The 13,820-nt window shown below is 50.0% G+C and overlaps 1 pseudogene; it reads left to right on the forward strand.

Moving 5' to 3' along the window:
- Nucleotides 1-8,768: 8,768 nt before the first annotated feature.
- On the forward strand, nucleotides 8,769-9,887 carry LOC113200637 (poly(rC)-binding protein 2-like; annotated as a pseudogene).
- Nucleotides 9,888-13,820: the final 3,933 nt, after the last annotated feature.

A 13,820-nucleotide genomic window follows, 5' to 3' on the forward strand; every position in this document is an offset into this window, starting at 1 on the left:
GGCCCCTGCAGCGGGGCATCCTGCTTGGGCAGGCTCTTATAGCTGGGGAGCGGGCTGGGGATGGGCGTGGGAGCACAGGGAGCCGTGTTTGCCTCCCCTGGAGAGCCCTCCACTCCTGGTCAGCCTCTTCCCAGCAGGACACGCCCAGGACCTCCATCCGCCTAGGCCTCCTCAGGGCCAGCTGCTGCTCCCTTTGCCCCTGGCCCAGGCACAGCTCCCTCCAGACAGGGGGGCTTTGAGGCTCCCCCCGTCTTGCCTCTCTGGGCTTTGGCGGGAAGCCAATTAGGCCCCTGTCCCCCTCCCACCCGGCCTCCTCTGCTCTTGAGCAATGTTCTCAAGAGCTTCCTGCCTGGCTCTTGATCCAGGTAAGTGCCGGAAAGGCACAATCTGGACCACCTCCCTCTCTGCCCTCCTTACCCCTCCCTAGAACCCTCTGTGCACAGATGGCTGTTGTGGGGCAGAAGAGTTCATACCAGGAGTCTGAGGTGGGCGTGGGGCTGAGGCACTGGCTCCCAGAGGTTCTCAGCGCCGTCCCAACAGCCCCTCAAGGCGGGGGGCTGGGCACGGCTGGTGGCTCAGGGGACAGTCCTCTGAGGCTGCAGATCTCTCCAGCTGGGTCTCACTGGGCAGGGCACACTGGAGAGAAGGCCCAGAGCCTGAAATGGGCAGGGGCTGATGCAGGGAGGAAGGGAGCATCTCGATGGCCCTGCCACCACGGCCCTCTCCCCTAGTCCTGCCGGGGCCATCTCCCTACCAGAGGATGCCTGGCACCTCGAGTGCTCACGGTGGCAGGGCAGGGCGGGAGCCAGCCGTGATGAGAGCTGGGCCCAAGGTGGTACCATGACACTCGAGGTCACTTGAGCACCCTGTAGTTTCTGTTGGTCCTGAGCCCTTGTCACATGACAGACACAGTTGCCATCACGGAAGCTAACCCAGTATGTGGGAGTTCCTGACCCAAGGCTGGGAACCCGAGGCCTGCAGAAATCCCAGGGCCGTGGACCTGTACCATGCTTGTACCTGGGTGTGGGACCCAAGGGCCGAGTACAGAGCGTCCTTAGGGGATACCCTGGCTCCAGCCGCCCCTCACCCAGAGCGAAACCAAACAGAATCCAACAACACACCAAATAAGCAGAGCTGCGTTGGGTCTGGGTACCCTTGGGACAGGTGGTGGCCCATGGCTTCCACCCCACCCTCCAAGGGGGATCTCTGGACTCACGGCTGCCTTCCAGGAGCGCAGCCGAGGAAGCGCACCAAGCTAGCTGTGGACGGCTGCCCGCCTGCTGGCCGTGCCAGGCCATGGTACCTGGTGCTCCCTCAGGGCACAATCACCACAGGGCTGGGCTGAGTGGCCTGGGCACGGATCTGCCTCCCAGATGGCTGCCAGCCTGGCCTCTCTACTCTTCACTACAAATAAGAAGAAAGGCGTTGAGGCCCCTGTGTGATAGCAGGTCCTTTGCGTGTGCTGGGCCACCCTTCCCTGAGGACCTGGGCCTCTGCCCTCCCTTGGCACACTCCTGCCCTCAAGTTTATATGAGTGTGGTCTCCAGAGCAGCCTTGGGAAGTCCAAAGAGAATGCCAACCTGGGGCCACAGGAGAGCCCTCTTGAGCACAGCCCCATCCTCCCGTTTAGTCTTGTTTCAAAAGGGACTTCTCTAGAGGATGGGCAGGGAGGCCTGGCAGGATGCTCAGTTTATGAAGAACTCCTGCTCCTTCATGCATTGACTGAGAAATGAGCTGGGAGGTGGAAGGACATGGTCAGTGCCCTGGGGACTCTGATCTATGGAGATCTGGGAGTAGTAGCCACAGCAGGAATCCCAGCCATTCTGGAGGCTGAGACAGGAAGTTTGCAAGTTCAAGGCCAACCTTTGCAACTTAAGTGAGGCCCTGTCTCAAAATAAGAAATAAGAAGGGCTGAGGTTCAAATCCCAGTCCCAAAAAGTTCAGAGCCCTGGGTTCATCCCCCAGCACCACAACACCAAAAACCAAACAGGAACCTACAGGGTGGGAGTAGGTGGGGCTCAGAGCAACTGGGATTGGGCTCTACCCAGGCCTGGAGACTCAAGGTGTGGGGTTGGCCTGGTGGGACCGGGAGGAGGTGCTCCATACCGAGGAGTCCTGTCCAGGGAAGGCCTGCTGGAGAGCACTTGGAGTTGGCCAGGTTGAGTGGTCCTCACTGGCTGGAGAGGCAACTGGAGCCCACTCCACACAGCAGGTCCGGGTGGCAGGCAGCTGGTGGACCGAGAGCCAGCCCCACTCTCCAGCTCCTGACTACTTCTGAGCAGCCCATGGGCCCCAGACCCTGCCCTGCCTGTCTCCTCACACCCAGCTGAGTCTCCCAAGGGAGAAGCTGGCGGTGTCTCTGACCCTCCTCGCATCCCCCACTGTCTGCATTCACCTGTGGGCTGAGCTGAGTCCCCCAGGAGGAGTGAGGAAGGGACCTTGTTTGGAAATGAGTGTTTGCAGATGTAACCAGGTCATGATGTGGCTGTGGGGCCCTGATTCAATGCCTGGAGCCCATAAGAAGGAAATGTGGACACAGAGTAGCAGGTGACAGTGGCAGGGAGACTGGGGGACAGGGCTGCAGCTGGGGAGCGCAAGGATGGGCATCCAGCAGGGCTGGGGCAGGCAGAAAGGGCTGCCCAGAGCTGCCCGCCTGCTTCAGACCCGTGGACTCCATGAAGAAGACTCTCCTGTGGCCTGCAGCCACCCAGGGCACTTCACAACCGTGCCCTCAGGCCAGCATCCCTCTGATCCTCAACCCAGATGGTCCCCAGGGGATGACCTGGGGCCAGGACAGATCTGGCGCTGACCGTCAGTGTCACTGCTGTGTCTCAGGGGCACAGCTAAGAGGCCTGATGAAGCCGGCTGGTGTCAGGTGCACAGGATTGGGGTGACCAAAGGAAGCTGCTCCGTGGCCTCCTCTGAGCTGAGGACCACAGCCTCCCTTTCATAAAGAAGTAGAAATATCATTGTTGGGTGCTGGGGTGGAACGAGGGCTCAGCCTGCACCTGCCACTGAGCTTCATCCCAGCCCCAAACACTATGGCCTCTATGAAACTCTGCCTCATGGACAGGTGCCCAGTGCTTGGTCGCCATGGAGCAGAAGGCAGGCAGAGAGTACTCGCTGCCAGAGCGGTCCCCGGTTCTCCCAGAAAAAGCCCCACGCGGCAGTCACAGGCTGAACCACCTCTGTTTTCAGAGAACACTATTATTATTGTTATTTTTTATTATTGTGGTAAAAATACAAAACAGGGGCTCCGGTAGTAGCTCAGGGGTACAGCACTTAGTGGGTACATGCGAGGCTCTTGGCTCCACCCCCAGCACCCCAAGGCAAAACAAAAGCAGAAGCAAAGCAAAACCCCACACAACACAAAATCTATTGCCCTAACCATTTTTGTGAGTGTGGTTCTGCAGAGTTGAGTGCGTTCACACCCTGTGAGCTAAGTCTCCAGAACTCTCAGAACTGTCTCATCTTGCAAAGCGGACTGAACCCCCCCCCCCCAGTGGTCAGCTCTCCGTGGCTCCTTCTCCCCAGCCCCAGGGGACCTCATTCTTCTCTTTGTGTCTGAGTTTGTTTGGTCTTGTTTTCTGGAGTGTCGGATGGAACCTGGGGTCTCACACATGCCAGGCACGTGCTGAACTGCTGATCCACACCTCAGTACAAGGCTGTGTCCTTCTGATTGTCTTATTTTGGAATTCTGTTAACTGGGTTTGGATGCGAGCTTCCTTGCACCCTGGATGCGTCCTACTGGTCATGGTGCACGGCTCTTTCTACCACTGCCCTGTTCAGTGTGCTGCGATCTCTGCTTCCACACTCCTCGCGCAACTTTCTCCTGAGGTCGTCTTCCGGCTTCGGCACCAGGGCAACCATCTGATTTACAAGAGCTTGTGAAACCTTGGTGTTAGTTCTTCTGGTCCAAAAGATCCAGGTTCCATGAGCCATCCCTGGGTGGTGTGTGAGCTATGCGCATTGGAGCGATACGAGGGGATAGGCCTGGCGTTGCACACTGATTGGGCTATGCCTCATAATGGCTCCTCTCCTCTGGTTCTTCCTGTGTCCCACACAGCACCTGAGATGGATGTGACTTGCCGAGATGTCAAATTAATCTGCTGACCACAAGACATAACGGAAGTAAGACTCCACCTTTCGAAACCCGATGATCCCCTGCAGACGGAGTGGGTGTGAGGAAGGTGGGTGCCAGGAGGGTGGCAAGGAGTAGGGTGAGCTAGAGGGAGGCATGTTGTTGTGAGGGTTTCTCAGGCTGAGGAAGGTCCTTCTCAGAAAGGGGGAAGGAACCCTCAGACGTGAGATGTGGGGCTTTCGAGGATGCTCAGGGGTGGTGGTGCAGACGTATCTGTGGGAGGAGGATGGTGGATGGTCAGGCTGGGCTCCCTTGGTTGGAGGCCGGGCTGGTTTTCAGCCTGGAAGTGTGAATCCTTGAAGTCAGTTTGCCTGGGGATCCTGTAGGCAGGCAGCGGTGGGAGTGCACAAGATGACCCTTGGGGGCCCTTCCAGTTAGGTGTCAGGGTGGGCATGTCACCAGAAGGAGGAAAGAAATATACCCAGCCGCCTGGGGTTAAGAGGAAGGAGACATGTGACCTGGAGGTATCAGGTATTAGAGTTTCCTGGTGATTCCAAATCTGTGTTCGGATGAAACTAAGAAGGGGATGACTGAGATATTCTGGAAGAATGCAGGGTGAAGGGGTCACCCCAGGGGGTAAGGGTGGGCGTCCATATATCACCTCAAAAGGGAATGTTTGAGTTGGCTTTTTGGGGAGTGCCCTAAGGCAAAACAGGGCGACTGGGAGAAGTTTGACCCAGTTGAGATGTGGTGAGGGGGAGCTTGGTGAGGGTCTCCTTTAGGATGGGTTACCGCATTCTACCTGCCTGAAGAGGTGGGGTGATTGGGAATGTGTATATTCCAGGGAATGTGGAGAGCCCCAGCAATGTGTTGTGTGAATTTTGAGGTAAACTCAGGGCCATTGTCTGATGGCAAGGAGATAGGGACCTCGAATCTTGGGATAATATCTGAGAGCAAAACAGAGGCGACGGTGCATGCCCTTTTGTTGGTGGTAGGAAAAGCTTCCCCCCATCCTGAGAAGATGTCTACAAGGATGAGGACATAGAGATACCTCTAGACCCTGGGCATGCGTGTAAAATCCAATTGCCAGATGGCTGCTGGGAATTGTCCTCCAGCCTGGTGGGCGGGAAAGGAGCCTGGCTTGAGAGGGATGTTTGGATTGGTTCTTTACGGCCAAATTGGGGTGCTGTAAGGGGAATGGGTGGGTCTTATTAAGCCCTTGTGCCATAGGTCTTTAATAATGGGCTTTAGGCCCTGAAGACTGCTAGTTGGAAGTTGAGGTTGACAGGGGAAATGCTGAGGGACCTTAAGATGAATTCTGACAGGGACACAGTGAGCCAGAGAGGGGGTGAAAGTGCCCAAACTTGAGGGTTTACCTCTGGAGGAAGAGAAAGAGGGGAGCCTGTGGACATGTGGGCTGCTTCTGCAAGGGTGAGGGTAAAGAAGGGCTGGGGTGGAGTGTGATGGAGGCTTGGAATTTGGCTGAGATGTCCCTTCCCAATAAGGGAATGGGGCACTGGGGCATTACCAGAAACTGGCAGGAGAAAAGATAGTGGTAAAACCTACAAGAGAGTGTGGGGGTTTTAAGGGAAAGGATTGTTTGTCTCCCTACTCTGACATGGGGGAACAGGATGGAATAGTATGTCCCCAAAACTCCGTCAAACCTGAATAAGTGGCCCCTGTGTCTAAAAGGAAGTTAATCGGGCGTCCACCCACCATAATAGTGACTCTGGTGAAAGGTGATGGTGGTCATTGGGGAGGGAGGCCCAAGGTCCCTTCAGTCATCCGTTGCCAGTCCCAAAAGATCCAGGTCTGGGCTTGCGGCAGATCCAGCTCACTTCAGGGGCCAGGGAAGTCCACAGCCCAGTGACCCCTTAACTGGCATTTAGGGCATGGATGCATATGTGGCTGGGATTTGGGCACTCTTGTGCCCAGTGTCCCTCTGTCCCACACTTTAAATAGGGCCCAGGGGCCATCTTTAGTGGTGGGAGTTTGGCCAGAAATGAAGGGGCCCTTGGGGTGGGTCCCCATAGAGCTTGTGCCAGCATCTGGGTTTTTGCTTTCTGGCTGTCTCATCCCAGTTGTGGTACACCTTAAAGGCTGTGGCTAGGACTTCAGTCGGGGTCAAGGGTCCTGTTCCAGTTTGGGAGAAGTAGGTCATTAGGAGTTGTCTGCCATCGGGGGTCTCAGGGTCTAAATTAGTGTATTGCTGGAGGCCTTAGTCTATCTAGGGGGTGGAAGGGTTCTTGTTTTTGTCCTGAATGTTTCTTGGAGTTTTTCAAAGTTTACCGCCTTCTGAGCTGCCCGTATCAGTCGGGCAATTAGGCAGGTGGAAAATTGGTCCCTCAGGGCTAATCCTGCCATGGTACTGTAGTCCCAATTAGGGTCCTGGTCAGGAACTGCCTGGGCACCTAGTGGGTGGGCCGGGGTGGTTTGATGGACCTAGTCAACATAATTATGGGCTTGTTCCCAGACTGCCTGACTTCCTCTGGGAGAAGAGTACTGGCCAGGACCATGTAAATGTCATGAAAAGTGAGACTCTAGGCTTGGAGCAAGTACTGAAACGCCTTTATGTATGAGACAGAGTTGGTGGTGTAGGAACCCAAGCATTTTTTGATTTCGCTATGGAGAAGGGCACGTGGACCCTAACGATCCCTTCCTCCCCAGCAACCTCTCTCAAAGGAGCCATAATTAAAGCAGGGTTCGGCTGGACAGATTGTGCGTGGGAATGGGGTGACAGGAGGACTGAAGAGGAAGTGGGGGCAGAGGCTGAAGAAGGAGGAACCGAAGGGGCAGGGTCAGCTGGATCAAAATCCGTGGATGAGGAGGTAGAAAGAGAGGAGGGTTTAGAGGCCAAGAGGACATGCTTTGGGTTGCAGGAGGTACAGTGAGGCAGAGGAAGAAAGCCTGAATATATAAAATCTCTGCCCATTTTTTCGATCTCTCACAATAGTTTTAGAGATCCCACAAAATGGCAGGGTCTAAGGACCCATAAGGGGCCAATGGTTTTGGTTATCTAAGGGATAATTGGGCCAATCCTGAGTAGAGAATTTTATCAATTTTTGGGGATTGATCTCCGGGATTATGCTGAGAGTGTCCAAGTTGTTGAGGAGGCATTTAAAAGGAGAGTCAGCCAGCAGGGAGGAGGAGCCCCCTCACAGGGCTATGAGGAAGGGCATGATATGTTGACTGGAGAGGCATCCCACTCAAGCCAAATATCAAAATGAGACCTCAGGCCAAGGAATTGGTCGTCGCCGATATCCGCCGGTGAGGGACCCTGGAGGGCTGTGGGAGCTATGGGTCACCTGGAGCCAGGCTTTTCGAAATGAGAGTGGGGAGGAAGAGACCCAAGCTCGAGGAGGGAAGGGGGCTTGCCAGTTCTCAAGCTGGCCGAGGCATGTTGGAAGTGGTCCAAGAGGACCACTGGGACTGTGAAGGTCTGGGTGGGGTGCATTCCTCCCCAAGAGACACCACAGGGGCTTCTGGATGGTCAACGGCCAGTTCCCTGTTACCGTGCCTCTGCAGGTTTAGGAGTCCAGAGAGGGGGACTCACCAATTAATAAGCCGATGGCGGATGCAAAGGAGGTGATCGAGAAGATGGGCGCAGGTTGGTCTCCGCTCAGGTATGATCTCTGGCAGGATGGGGTCCTGCTTAAAGGCAGGGGTGTCCCATCCGAGTCACGGCACCAATGAGAGGTGAGTGACTCACCCAAGATGGAAATTCAACTAAGAGATTTTATGAAGGGGAAGAAAGGAGAGGAAGAGAGCAGAGAGCGTGAGCTTGCAAGCTTCAGCTTAAGAAGGGTTGTTTGGCAATTTAGTGGGTACTGATTGGCAGGTTGACTCAGGAACGGGAGTAGGGATTAGTTGAGAAAACTTTTGACTTTGGTGCCCTTTGGAGAAGAGGGGGAGGGGTAAAGGATTATATGATGTTCTGCTCCCAAGATGGAGACTTAACTTCAATGGGGAGAAAACTACTGGGGGAAATAAAACCAAAAGGCAAGGTTCCCACACACCCAACAGTTGTAACCCTGATAAGAGTTAGACGTGTGATATCAGGGCGGAAATCAGCAAAGCACATGTCCTGACTCTAGGAGTGAAAGATGTCACTAAGAAACCTGGTAACAGCTGATAGGGACCCAAAGGGTGGGCAGAAGCTCCCAAAATTTGATATAAATATTGGAGCAAATGACCATTCAGCCAGCCGACACTGATGCACACACACCTGAGAGCCTGATGAGGACCTGGACTGGCATCCCAGCTCTTCTCATCCTGATCCTCTGCAGCGTCCTCACAGCTCTCAGATTCTACAGCAGCCTCTTGGCTCTCTCCTCAGCCAGCTGTCAGCTCCATCCCAGGGGAAGCTTCTATTGGTTCCTGACCTGGTCACTTCAGTCTGAGTGAGTGGGCATCTGCTGGACTTGAGACCTAAGACTTAAGATGTAGATCTAGCCCAGACCAGCAGCCGGAGCAGCCAGAGCCTGCAACCTCTCCCGCCTGCCCATCCTCCATCTGCCCACCCTCCGCCACCCTCCACCCACCCTGCCCCGGGGTCTCTTTCCCCCTTCCTTATCCTGCACACACCCTTGCTTTCCTGCCCGGCCTTCCCCTTCCTGCCCATTCCCCTTTTCCCCTCAGTTGTCTTGCGCCTTCAGTTTTTGGCTTTCACCCCCACCAGAGGCCAAAGACTTGACCACTCAAAGTCCAGCCCCCCATAACACTGCTCAACATGGACACCGGTATGATTGAAGGTGGATTAAATGTCACTCTCACCATTCGGTTACTTATGCATGGAAAGGAAGTTGGCAGTATCATCAGAAAGAAAGGAGAATTGGTTAAGAAGATGCTCGAGGAGAGTGGTGCATGTATCAATATCTCAGAAGGGAATTGTCCTGAGAGAATTATCACTGTGGCTGGACCCACTAATGCCATCTTCAAAGCCTTTGCTATGATCATTGACAAACTGGAAGAGGACATCAGCAACTCTATGACCAATAGCACAGTTGCCAGTAGACCCCCGGTCACTCTGAGGCTGGTGGTCCCTGCTAGTCAGTGTGGCTCTCTCATTGGAAAAGGTGGTTGCAAGTTTAAGGAAATACAAGAGAGTACAGGGGCTCAAGTCCAGGTGTCAGGGAATATACTCCCCAATTCAACTGAGCAGGCCATCACTATTGCTGGCATCCCGCAATCCATCATTGAGTGTGTCAAACAGATCTGCGTGGTCATGCTGGAGACTCTCTCCCAGTCCCACCTGCCCACCCCCCAACCCCAAGAGCGTAACCATCCCGTACTGGCCCAAGCTGCCAAGTTCTCCAGTCTTCTTTGCAGGTGGTCAGGACAGGTACAGCACAGGCAGCCACAGTGCGAGCTTTCCCCCACCACCCCGTCCATGTGCCTCAACCCTAACCTGGAGGGACCACCTCTAGAGGCCTATACCATTCAAGGAGAGTATGTCATTCCACTGCCAGATTTGATCAAGCTGCACCAGTTGGCAATGCAACAGTCTCATTTTCCAATGACGCATGTCAACACTGGATTCAGCGCAGGTTTGGATGCATCTGCTCAGACTACTTCTCATGAACTCCCCATTCCAAACGATTTGATTGGCTGCATAATCTGGTGTCAAGACGCCATAATCAATGAGATCTGTCAGATGTCTGGGGAGCAGATCAAAATTGTGAACCCAGTGGAAGGATCTACTGATAGGCAGATTACCATCACTGGATCTGCTGCTAGCATTAGCCTGGCTCAGTATCTAATCAACATCAAGCTTTCCTTGGAGAGGGGTGGCATGGGGAGCAGCTAGAACAATACAGATTCATCCATTATCCCTTTCTGCTGTTTACCACCACCCGTGATCCATCTGTGTAGTTTCTGAACAGTCAGCGACTCCAGGTTTTAAATAGTTTGTAAATTTTCAGTTTCTACACACTTTATCATCCACTCTGATTTTTTTAATTTAAGTGTTTTAATTCCTTTCTCTGTTTAGCTGTTAGTGCTGAGATCCATATTTAGTTTTATAAACTTCTTCTCCATTTTTTTTTTTTTTTGCTGATGAATTTTTCTGTTTGTCATGGAAATGTAAGAGTGGACTATTAATACATTTTAGTTCTGTAATGTCAGGAATTTAAAAAAAAATAAAAGATGGACTGGAGCTTTTTCTTTGTGAATAGAAAAAAAGAAAAGATGTAGATGTAGCACGCAAAGGGAATGTATGCAGTAGGTCTGTCACGATGAAGTGTTTGCAGCGCTGAGTTAACTTGGAATTGTTTGCTCCCAGTGGATGATGTCTACTGCAGTGCCCAGCATTACGACTGTCATTCCTTGACTAAGAACCTGAAGAGTGAGTTGTATTAAGGATTTGAGTGAATAAAACATTAAAAAGGGCAGAAGCGCGTGGACCGATGGCGGACTTCACACTTGTGCCCATGGCAACACAGGCAGGAGGCGGCTGGAGGGACAGGCAAAGCGAGGTGGCCGGGCCTTTGATGAGCACAGGGTGGGCCCTGCTCCTAGAGGGCAACCAGGACAGATCATGGGGAACCATGAGCAGGCACACCGGTGGCGCGGCGGCGAGGCTTGTGGGTTCGGCCAGCACTGCTGACAGCGGACAGGCGGCTCAGGACCAGGGAGGCGCGGGGCGAAACTCCCAGGACCTCAGGCAGAACTTGAGGTCATAAAATACAAAAGGCTCCTCAGCCACGCGGCGGAACAACATGGCGGATAAGTCCCGCCTCAGCGCCTTCCGGCTTCTGTGTAGTCCTTACCGCTGCCACTCAGGAAGGGCTTCCGGCCCCGCCTCCCGGCTACTCACCTGCACTTCTTGCCTCTAACTACGTTAGGTGATGTCACATAGAAAAAAAAAAGTGCCCATCGAATGTTGAAATAATATAAAAATGCATCCAAACACTTTTTAAGAACCATGTGGTTTAATAAGATTTCAAATTGGGTAATTATATAGTAATAAACTGTACCTTTCTTCTTTTTTTTTTTTTTTTAGTTTTAGGAGAACGCAATATCTTTATTTTGTTTCTATGTGGTGCTGAGAATTGAACCCCATGCCTGAAGCTAGGCGAGTGTGCTACCGCTTGAACCACATCCCCACCCCCTGTACCTTTATTCTTGATGCATATTTTCCTAGTTGCTTAAGTAATCTATAATCTTTAATTCATAGGATAATTAACATATATGTCTATTTGCTTCTAATCATTTTCCCTCAATAGGAAACACATAATTTACGTTTTCATACATGCATTTATCTGATGCTATGCTTGTACTAGTTAGAGATATTCAAGATAAATGTACTTTACTATAAAATACTTATTTCAAGAGATACTTTTAACTGAAGGTTAAGATACAACCATCAAGTAATCTTTAATTACTAATCATTGTTCAGGTTTCTATAAAATGACGAACAATATAATCTTATATACAGGGTATCCAAAGGCTTTGACCACATTTTCATTGAGATATCTCTTCTTATCAAGGTATAATAATTTGCTTAGATTCTAAGATTTACAGGAATTGCTCCAAAGTATAACCAAACAGAATACTAGAAGGAGACAAAGAAATACTTCTACAGAGAGGGAACAAAAACTGGAGAGTCTTAAAAGGAAGAAAGAAATCATCTCTGGGTAAAAAAAAGGACTTTATGTATTCAAGACTTTAATGATGAAAAGATTTTCTTAAATAAAAAAATCTTGGGCTGGGGATGTGGCTCAAGCAGTAGCACGCTCGCCTGGCATGCGTGCAGCCTGGGTTCTATCCTCAGCACCACATACAAACAAAGATGTTGTGTCCGCTGAGAACTGAAAAATAAATATTAAATAAATAAATAAATAAATCTTTATATGATTATCTAGAAGTAATTGAGAAAAAGATTTATGCATAACTAGATTGACTATAAGTATATAAAATGATCTGTTTTAGGATGTTTCAGGGTTTTCCCTGATATTATTATGCTGATATGAACCAAGATTTTTGTCCATATTTTGAGGTGAAAAAAACTTGTTGGAATATTAGCTTATTTTTATTCCAATAAGGTCATTACATACCCCTAGTGACTCTTGCTGTTTAAATAAGGACTAATTTTTAATGAATTAAATTTCATACATCCTTGACTAGATAATGGATGTCTCCAAATACCACCTTAAGTTCCAGCTTTCAAGCCTCTCTTTGAGGACTAAATTTAATTGATTTTAAAACATCAATAATTATGATAATTATTACTAATTCTCACATATTAATTCTATCAGTTTACTAAATATATGGGTCTTTGGGATATGGGATTTGAAAGAACATTTTATCAAAACTGGTGTTCTCCAAACTAAAGTTATATGTTAATTATAAACTATAGAAATTACAAATTTTATTGGGAATTCATTTTTATCATATAGGGCTCTCTAACTGGACATATTATCAATAAGCTATATTGTAAGACTTATATATTGCTTCCTACACTGGAAAGTAAGCTTGATCTACTTTTTAAAGACAATTGAGAGAAACTGACTTGTTTAATGTGTACTATTATGAGATACAGGGCTATTTGGAGACCTTCTCTCAGGAAGGGATTGAAGGTTCTCTTAATTTGTTCATTTTCCATATCCCATCAAATGGATCATTTGTAATGGGAAATTACAAATGATCAAAAAAAGTGTCTCATTTTCATGTATTGTTAGGTCTAACCTTGATCACTGTCATGAGAGAAGGACTTAAAAATACCTATTAAGGAAGAAAGATCAAAGGGACCTCTCCAACTTCATACAGACAAGAACAAATTCAGGGAGATTTCTGAGAGATCCAAATGTGTATGTTTCAGAACTTATGCCTGATGTCTGACCTCACCTAGAAAGATGTTATGCTATTACTTAGCTAAACTTTAAAAGGTGAGGACACCCTAAAAACAATTTTTTCTGCAATTGCAGAAGGGGATTTATTGGGGATCCATTCCAGCGCGCTGGGGCTCTCAAGAAGGGAGAGCAGCCCAGAGCCCCGAGCAGAGGTTAAGCAGTGCTTAAGTACGCTTTTTGGGGATGGCGGAGGCTTTGCATATATCAGGACAAATCATCACGAGGCATGGGAAAATCAAACAACAATTCTTAAACTTGATTAGTACATTCATTGGCGGGAACAGGTCGGGCGGGGGTGATTGGTCCCTCCTAAGCAGGGTACACATTCAAACTGATTGGTTCGGGCCTTGTATGCTTACGTGACAAGCTGCACAGGGCCCTAGGCTATTAATCAACTAAATGGCCAGTAGGGCATTGTCTTAACTGCCTCAGGAATTTCAGGTTCTGGGTGTAGCAGAGGAATTTAACAATACCTGGTCCTTCACTTTTTAACTCAGGCCTTGCAGCTTAGAAACTTTACAATGCCCAGTCTTTTACATTTTAACTCAGGCATTGCAGCTTAGAAACTTTACCCTTTCATTCCCCACTCCTTTTTTCTGACTATTTTTAATCTTAAAAGTAATGAATCATAATTATTGGGGAGTCTCATTTCATGAGCTGTTTTGTGTTCCCTGGAATCATTTTCAGCATGGCCTCCATTTTAGATTTCACTCGGTATTAGACCCCGATTTATCTAACTACACTGACTACCTAACTTTAAGTCTGGCTTTATTCCCCCCTCTAATTTGGGAACTCCTTACTGCTGTAAGGAAGGGGGGTGAAGAGGATCTTTCTGGCTTCTTCAGGCTGAAAAGGGACGGCGTGGGGCAAGCAGTTTGGAGTCTCCCTTT

The sequence above is a fragment of the Urocitellus parryii genome, chromosome 12, assembly GCF_045843805.1.
Source record: "Urocitellus parryii isolate mUroPar1 chromosome 12, mUroPar1.hap1, whole genome shotgun sequence".
In the NCBI taxonomy this organism is placed as follows: domain Eukaryota; kingdom Metazoa; phylum Chordata; class Mammalia; order Rodentia; family Sciuridae; genus Urocitellus; species Urocitellus parryii.